The following is a 7,870-nucleotide window of genomic DNA, read 5'->3' as shown; positions in this document are numbered from 1 at the left end:
CTCTAGAGACTACCACAACCTGGATGACTGAGAACCTACACAGTCACTCTGATACACTCATTTCTGATCCTGTTCATCCTGATCATTCCTACTGTTTACTGTCTGTAGTGAAGCAAGTCAATCCTAAATAAGAAAAATGATTCCTTGGTCATGGTTGTAAATTCTGATCAACTAGTTCATTTGACATTTGAATGCTGTAATACATGTATGAAGAAAATCTGTATGCTAAAAATTGATAACCAGTAAAAATCATTTTACATCTCTTTTGGACTTTGCATCTTACAAACTCACTGATTGACTTAAACTGCAAAGGCAAAGTTTAAGAGCAAGTATCAAGGTGCTGTGCAAGGACACATGAAAATGCTGTATCATAAACTCCAGTAAAATGATCGTTCAGAAATGTCAAAAACTAGGAACCAAAATGAAAGAGTTGTAGAAAAAAAAAAAGAGTAAACAGGTACTCCAGTAAGTATAGATAGGTTTTAAAAAGCTTTTTCCCACCTCTGTGGCACTGACCTAGTTTCAGCTGTTGAAAATCAAACAGTCACCATCCACCTTTCTCTTGAGCCTCGGCTGTGAAACTATTAACAGCGTTCGCTTGCCTGACCACAGCAGTCTTGGTGAAGAACATGAGGTGAAAAGATCAGAAATATAAATAGGAGATAAAACACGAAGGCTCTGAACAGTAACAAAAAGAATCCTCAGCACAACTATAAACTAAAGTGTCTCCAATGTTGAAAAGCAACAAAAGGCTACCACACACAAACCAATGCTACTGCAGCAGCGTGGATGGCTTTTAGCTTGGAGCTGCAAACCAGTGGCAGATCTAGAAAATTATACATGGGGGGCAAAAGAAGGGCAAGATGTCTAGGCAGGGTTGCACACACACCTCTTCAGTGAAGTATGTGTAAATAGAGTCAACAAAATATCCACAAAAACACAAAACTGGTTATTGTATCGCTGTCTCTTCTACAAAAACATGGGAATTTTTAGGTATAAATCAGACAAAAAAGTCCCCATAAATAAATACAGAAATAAATAAATACAGAACAAAAATACAGAAAAAGAGCTTAAAATACTGCACAGGACTGATTTCAGCCATCACGTTTAGGCCCATTGTTCCTTCACTGGGCTGGTTTCAGTCATTATGCAAATGTACTGTTTATAAGATTGGGGCAACCTACAGTCAGCTGAGACTGAAGAAGTCACTTGGATGAGTGATGAAACATTTCTCCCACAGAATGCTACATCCAGATGAACAGAATCAACTTTTGGAGGTTTAGGCTTAAGGTAACAGTTGATGTGCTGGGCAGCATAACGTCTCACAAAGACATCCAAATCTACTGCTTTGGTACGCTGCTTTTCTATGCTAAGGATAGTTGGATTGCTCAGACGATCATCTCGCCATGGTTAAGCGGAGGTGATTTATTACAAGCTTTAAAGTATAAAAACAGCAAGCAAAGTATTTTAACCCTTTAAGACCTACCATAGAACCAAGTCCGCCAGAGCTTATATTATATTTTTACATGCTGTGGAGCCATTTTTGGGAGCATTTCAAGTTGATATACACTGAAAAAAAGGGACTGGCCATCTCTTGGATTTATGTAAGCATCTTGCATGCATTTAACACAATTGCCTCATGTTTTAAAGTTAAATGTAACTATATAGTGTAAAAACTACATGATATGCAGAAAGGGTGTATTAAATTGTTCATATCATGTTCAGGTGAAGTAAGTCAATAAGATAGCAACGTTAAATCTCGTGAAACCACGCGTGATTTCATCTCGCGGGCTTTGGATCGTGGTTTAAAAAAGGCATCCATCTCAGTCAAGTCGAGCAGCCAACTCTACGTTTTTGGTATGTCTTGATTTTTTGAATTAATTTTTACCATATTTCAGCCAAATGTAGTTAAACGTCTAGAGTGTCGCCATGTAACATGCTAAAAAAGAGCCGTTAGCTTATTTGCTGTTTTATCTGTTGTCAAAGAATTGGCGCTTTTTCATTTGAATTTGTCTTTGGCACAAGAGCCGTAATATCACATTAAACCTAATTACGAGGCACTCATAACATAATTTGGTTTTCTGTGTGAATAGATTTGTCAACTGACTCTTCAGTTACATTGTGTATTTACTGCACCGTGGTGTTAGTGAGATTTTGGACATTGAACAGCTTTAGCTAATATCATCAGCGGTATTATGCTAGCTTACATCCCTACCCCTCCTGCCCTCACCTGCTGTCCTTTTGTTTTTGTTTTTTTTTGCTGCACATTGAGAGATGACCTCTATTCTGCATTTCACCAGGAGTCAGCTGATGGATTGTGGGTTCAAGGTGTTATGGTAAGAAAGTATATTCTATTTTCGTTTCTGTAACTTAATTATAATAGGTTTTTTATAATTATTAGGTGCATGCATACTCACCCTATTAATACAACTGAGAGATCCAAAATCTGCCATAGGTTTATCTTATACCTGTATGTATTGCCAGAAAGGTGATTACTGGACTCGCATTAATGCACACTTGAACTGAAATGAGGTTGTAACTTGTGGGTTGTTGGGTTGCAAATCAGAAACAAACATCTTTGGATTTTTTTAATCCCATAAGATCTGGAAACACAGTTTTTATTCAACAAAACATTACTGATTAACCAAGCACAGTGCCTGCTGTTATTTCAAAATAATTTTATGTCATTTCAGATAAAATGCAGCATTCCAGTGCATCCCAACCATGCATACAGTCAAGGTTTCTGACGGAGCTGAGTTTCTCTCTGACAGTCTGCTGAAAGTGTTTGCAAAGTGATCGGGGGAACAGGGCACAAAGCTAAAGGATGTAGCTGCCATTATGACAGTAAGAACTTTAAAATTCTTGAACTACAAAGTGTACCGTATTTTCACGACCATAAGGCGCACTTAAAAGTCTTAGATTTTCTTCAAAAAGTACGGCGCGCCCTATAGCGCAGTGCGCCCTGTGTGTTGTAAGGAGGACGTAGTAGAGAACACCATGAGAACGCTAAAGGGTGAAGTGTGGGCGCAACCCTGAAAATGGCAACGAGACACGCTTATGAAGCACAGTTTAAACTGAAGGCCATCAGCTACGCGGAGGAACATGGAAATCGAGCAGCGGCGAGAGAATTTAAGATTAACGAATCGATGGTTCGCAAATGGAGGAAGCTGGAAAACAAGCTCCGGCAGGTCAAGAAAACGCAGCTGAGTTTCCGCGGACATAAGGCGAGGTGGCCCGAGTTGGAGGAAAGACTCGAGCGGTGGATCATCGAGCAAAGAACGAGCGGGAGAAGCGTTTCGACGGTCACCATTCGGCTAAAAGCAGTTTCACTTTTTATGAAACGGTGCCATTTTTCCATCCGGACCAGGACTACGGTAGCGCAGCAACTTCCAGCGGATTATAAGGAAAAGCTGGCCATCTTCCGCTCCTACTGCAGCAAACACATCGGCGACAAAAACATCCAGCCCAGCCACATCACAAACATGGACGAGGTCCCGCTCACTTTTGACATCCCGGTGAGTCACACTGTGGAGAAGAAGGGGACCAGCACGGTAGCGATACGCACAACAGGGCACGAAAAGTCTTCTTTTACTGTTGTGCTTGACTGCCATGCTAATGGACAGAAACTGCCGCCTATGGTGATTTTTAAGAGAAAGACTTTGCCTAAAGAGAAGTTTCCAGCAGGAATCATCATTAAGGCAAATGAAAAGGGCTGGATGGATGAGGAAATGATGAAAGAGTGGCTGAGGGAGGTGTATGTAAGGAGACCAGGTGGTTTTTTCCACGCGTCACCATCGCTCTTAATCTGTGACTCTATGCGTGCCCATCTCACAGCCGATGTGGAAAAAACTAATGAAACAAAGGAACTGTGAGCTTGCTGTCATTCCGGGAGGCCTGACAAAGGAACTCCAACCGCTGGACATCGGTGTGAACCGCCCGTTCAAAGTAAGGCTGCGAGCGGCCTGGGAGCGATGGATGACCGATGGAGACCACAGTTTCACTAAGAGTGGAAGGCAGCGCCGGGCGAGTTACGCCACAATTTGCGAATGGATTGTAGATGCTTGGGCTAACATGTCTGCTGGCACTGTTGTTCGAGCTTTCGCAAAAGCCGGCATCATTTCCGAGGAGCCGCACGGCACGGAAAGTGACTCTGACAGTGAAGAAAGTGAACCTGGCATGTTTGATGGAGATTTAGCGCAGCTGTTCAATTCAGACACAGAGGATGAGGACTTCGATGGATTTGATTGATGATAAAAATGTGAGTACCAAACTTTGTTTTGCTCCTGCTTTATTGTTAAATATGCACACTTGTATGCTTGTGTGTTGTTGATGATGACGATTACTGGTAATAAAAATGTGAGTAAGGTACCGAACTCAGGTTTGCTCCCGCTTTATTTTTAAATACGCATACGGTACTTGTATGCGCCCTATGGTCCAGTGCGCCTTATGTGTGTGTTAAATACAGTAAGGGCACACATAACTGAGACTGCGCCTTTTAGCACAGTGCGCCTTATGGTCGTGAAAATACGGTATATGTATTGCATTAGGTCAGTAAAAGATTTTTATGCTACATCCATTGAAACAGTCAACTATTACCTGTGAGTACTGATTCCACCGAAAGGATGCCATAATTTTCGTCATGCATTTACTGGCCCACTGAGAAAAATTTATCTTTTTTTAAAAATAAATGTTCTGGAAACTATATATCCATAAAGTTGATGTCAAACAGGAACTTTTGATATTGCTTTGTAGATGCTGGTGTTGCATGTTGACTGGTTTAAGTTTTTGTCTGGGATCATTTTCTTCTGTGCTACTGAAAAGTTCACAAATCTCTGTTTTCTTTGTTATAATACTCAAGGATGACATTAATGCTTGAAGTCCCTCATCAAAGTGCTCCGCATCTGTGTGAAAGACAATTGCAACATCTTGGTGCAGGAGTTCATGGTGAGTGTTTTATGAGTAGATTGTGGCTTTGCAACATTTAAAAATGCATTTAGTTATCCACTTGATCCTCATTGGACTGGTTAGGACCAGTAGTCCTCTTTAATAATTTGAAGTTCACATGAGGCCTGGTAGTGAACTCGGCCGCCCCCCCTTGAGGCCCCACCCCTGTATTAGGGGTCACATCAGTGTGAAAAAACTTTAAATTTGTCATTCTAGTGAACAAAGGAAAATCCCACCAATATTTACATTAGCTTTTGTTTGAAAAAATGACCAACTGACCAACAGCTAACCAAATTGTGGGGCTGAAAGTCTAAATTCTAACATCTTCTGAGTGACATAACCTGGATTTCTGATGGGCTGGTGTCTTTCTAACAAAAACTAATGTAAAGCATTTGAAATTATTATGTTTTTCACCCTCTCTTAGAAACTCTGTTAGACCATGAATGGCAGCATGGCAGGCCACTCTTTGGCTATAGCTATTTACTATGTTGCTTGCATTGGTTTAAATTACTCTAACATTAGAACTGGTAGATTCAAAAGAGATGAGTTTAAAAAGGAATCTTAAAGAAATGTTTTGTGTTTAACCAGGACTTGACTGAGGCCACTGCACAGATTGAGAAAACCACAATGAACATCTGTCTCCAGAGATGCGCCAGGCAATGACTTTTCTGATGTTGTTCTTCAAGATCTGGATAACGTGACCTTTGCAGTAGCCATGCTGTTTGGACCTTTTTTATTCCTTCAACATGAGTTACCCATCACAACTCTGCTACACTTTTGAGGTGATTCAAAGGGTGGTAATGGAGTTGGATGCAACTCAGCTCTCAAGAAAAACTCACAACTAAGACAAAACTGCTCCTGCAACGAAGCTCACTGTTATGCATGTGAGGTGACCAGCTCTAGGTGAGAGGACATTTAAATCTCACACTTGTTCTGCTGCATTTTTGAAGCTCAATTCCAGGAACGGATCGCAGGGTTCATTTTTATATACTATGCAACTGCCATGAGGACGAGCCGTTTTTGTTGTTGTTGTTTGTTTTTCCTTTTGCTCTGTACAGCATTTTGGCAGCATTTTTAAATTTCTCTTTGTATTTTTTCTTTCTTTTACTAGTGAAGAGATGTAGCGTGAACAGTTATACAGTCTAAATATCCCATATGGGTCATGTGAAATGGTATTTTCAATTTCATTCAGTTGAAGTAAAGAACGTTGAATATTTCTAAGTGTGCTGTTTTGAACCAAGATGTCACAGTATGATCAGTGCTGTAATTTTTGACAGTCACTGTATCAATGTTATTTTTGCGTCTCTTGAATAAAGGTTTTGACCTGCAAGTGCTAATTTCTTTAGTTATTGGGGTAAAATGGGTAATGTTAATAGGAAGGTGTTTGCCAATTCAGTAACCTAATTTAATGTTAATGGAAACTAACATTACCTCAAATTGTTTAGTTATAATTGTTGTTTAACTGAATCTTGATGTCAGAGGCCTTAAATAGAATGTTTTGATTTGTTCTTTCCCAACATTTTTCAAAAGAAACAGTCTAATTTCTTTACTGTGATTGATTCCAGAGAACACGGAAGAACTGACATTATTTAACTGTTGATTTATGTAGATTCAGTGGAGGAGTAATGTCAGTTTAATTCTTTACCTACTGCAGTGAAATTAGACATTTTGTTTTGAAAGGTTACTGGTGGATGCCAGCAACCATCTTGGAAGAGAACAATACAATCTGTTATAAGGCCTCCATTTGAAAATTGTGTATTTGATACTAGAATATAATAGCAAAATGTAATTTTAAGATAACATGTAGTATTTAAGTGACCAAGTAGTATTGGGTAAAAGTTATTGAATCGTGTTGGGATAACGTGAGAAAATTGTGAAGGATTAAAATATTCCAAGAGCTCAAATTACTTCATCAAAACATGTTTAAGTCACATTTTATCAACACAAATTGCACAGGTTTATTGAACATGAATAAATTGTGTTAATTTAACTCAATTGTTTAAGTTGCTGCCAAAGCAAAACATCTGTGTGCAACAAATGTCCACCATTGAATTAAGTAAATCCAACAACATATTTTTTTCAGTGTACATCAATACAACTGTTATAGCCCAGATTTTAATAATATGTCTGCATTAAGTGCATAGTAATTACATAAATTGCAAAAAAGTGCAATAGACTACAAAAAAATTTAAAATCTTTTTTTTTTTTTTTAACATATATTTCTAGTTAGAGAAATTTAAGAGGCTTATCCCTCAAAACTGTAAATACAAAAAAGTTGCACAAACTAGTTTCCCACCACAGGAAATTTATTTTGAGTGTCTTCATAGTTTTATTTTTGAAATACACAAATTTTTATATACTGCAGGAAAAACGAAAATGAATATTATAATGCAAATTTGCAAAAAAACAGCATATGCATCAAAATAAACTATTTCCAGCAGTGCAATATGAGTCCCCAGCATCCCAGAAACGACACAGAAAGTCATAAAGTCAAACATAACTTTTAAAAACACTAGTATAAGCTCATAAGGCCCTGAAAGTAAAAAACGACATTTCCGCAAAATGACGTCACTTCCGGTTTCGGGCAGGTCATGGGGACATGCGATAGTTCGCGCTGATGGACGTAGGAAGTGTTATGAACAGCTGATTGGATCGGCAAAGTGTGTTTCTGGAATATTATGTTTTTGTTGCTGCAAGCGCTTTTTATGCAGTTTTTGCAAAGCTTTATGTGGAAGGAAACCGTGACCGAGGACAAGCTGATGGCATAAGATGTAAGTACAACTCCTCCAGTTTCATATGCAAAAAAATTATTGCGCTAGCTTACGTGGTTGCAGTGCTACCGGGATTTAAAAATAGTTACGCAAAACGGAGCGTGCCCGCTCAGACCGGCTGTTATGGCCCTGTCCATAATCTGTTTTGGTGGCTG

At 39.1% G+C, this 7,870-nt stretch overlaps 1 long non-coding RNA gene across 1 annotated transcript; it reads left to right on the top strand.

Moving 5' to 3' along the window:
- Positions 1-1,561: 1,561 nt before the first annotated feature.
- LOC145421042 (uncharacterized) lies at positions 1,562-6,274 on the top strand. The gene is made up of 4 exons (XR_013902312.1): positions 1,562-2,336; positions 2,694-2,844; positions 4,859-4,944; positions 5,533-6,274. It is a non-coding gene; the product is annotated as an uncharacterized LOC145421042 (long non-coding RNA).
- Positions 6,275-7,870: the final 1,596 nt, after the last annotated feature.

This window comes from Astatotilapia calliptera, chromosome 16 (genome assembly GCF_964374335.1).
Source record: "Astatotilapia calliptera chromosome 16, fAstCal68.1, whole genome shotgun sequence".
NCBI classification, from domain to species: Eukaryota; Metazoa; Chordata; class Actinopteri; order Cichliformes; family Cichlidae; genus Astatotilapia; species Astatotilapia calliptera.
Note: the sequence above shows the minus strand (reverse complement) of the source record. Positions and strands in the feature narration are given on the sequence as shown.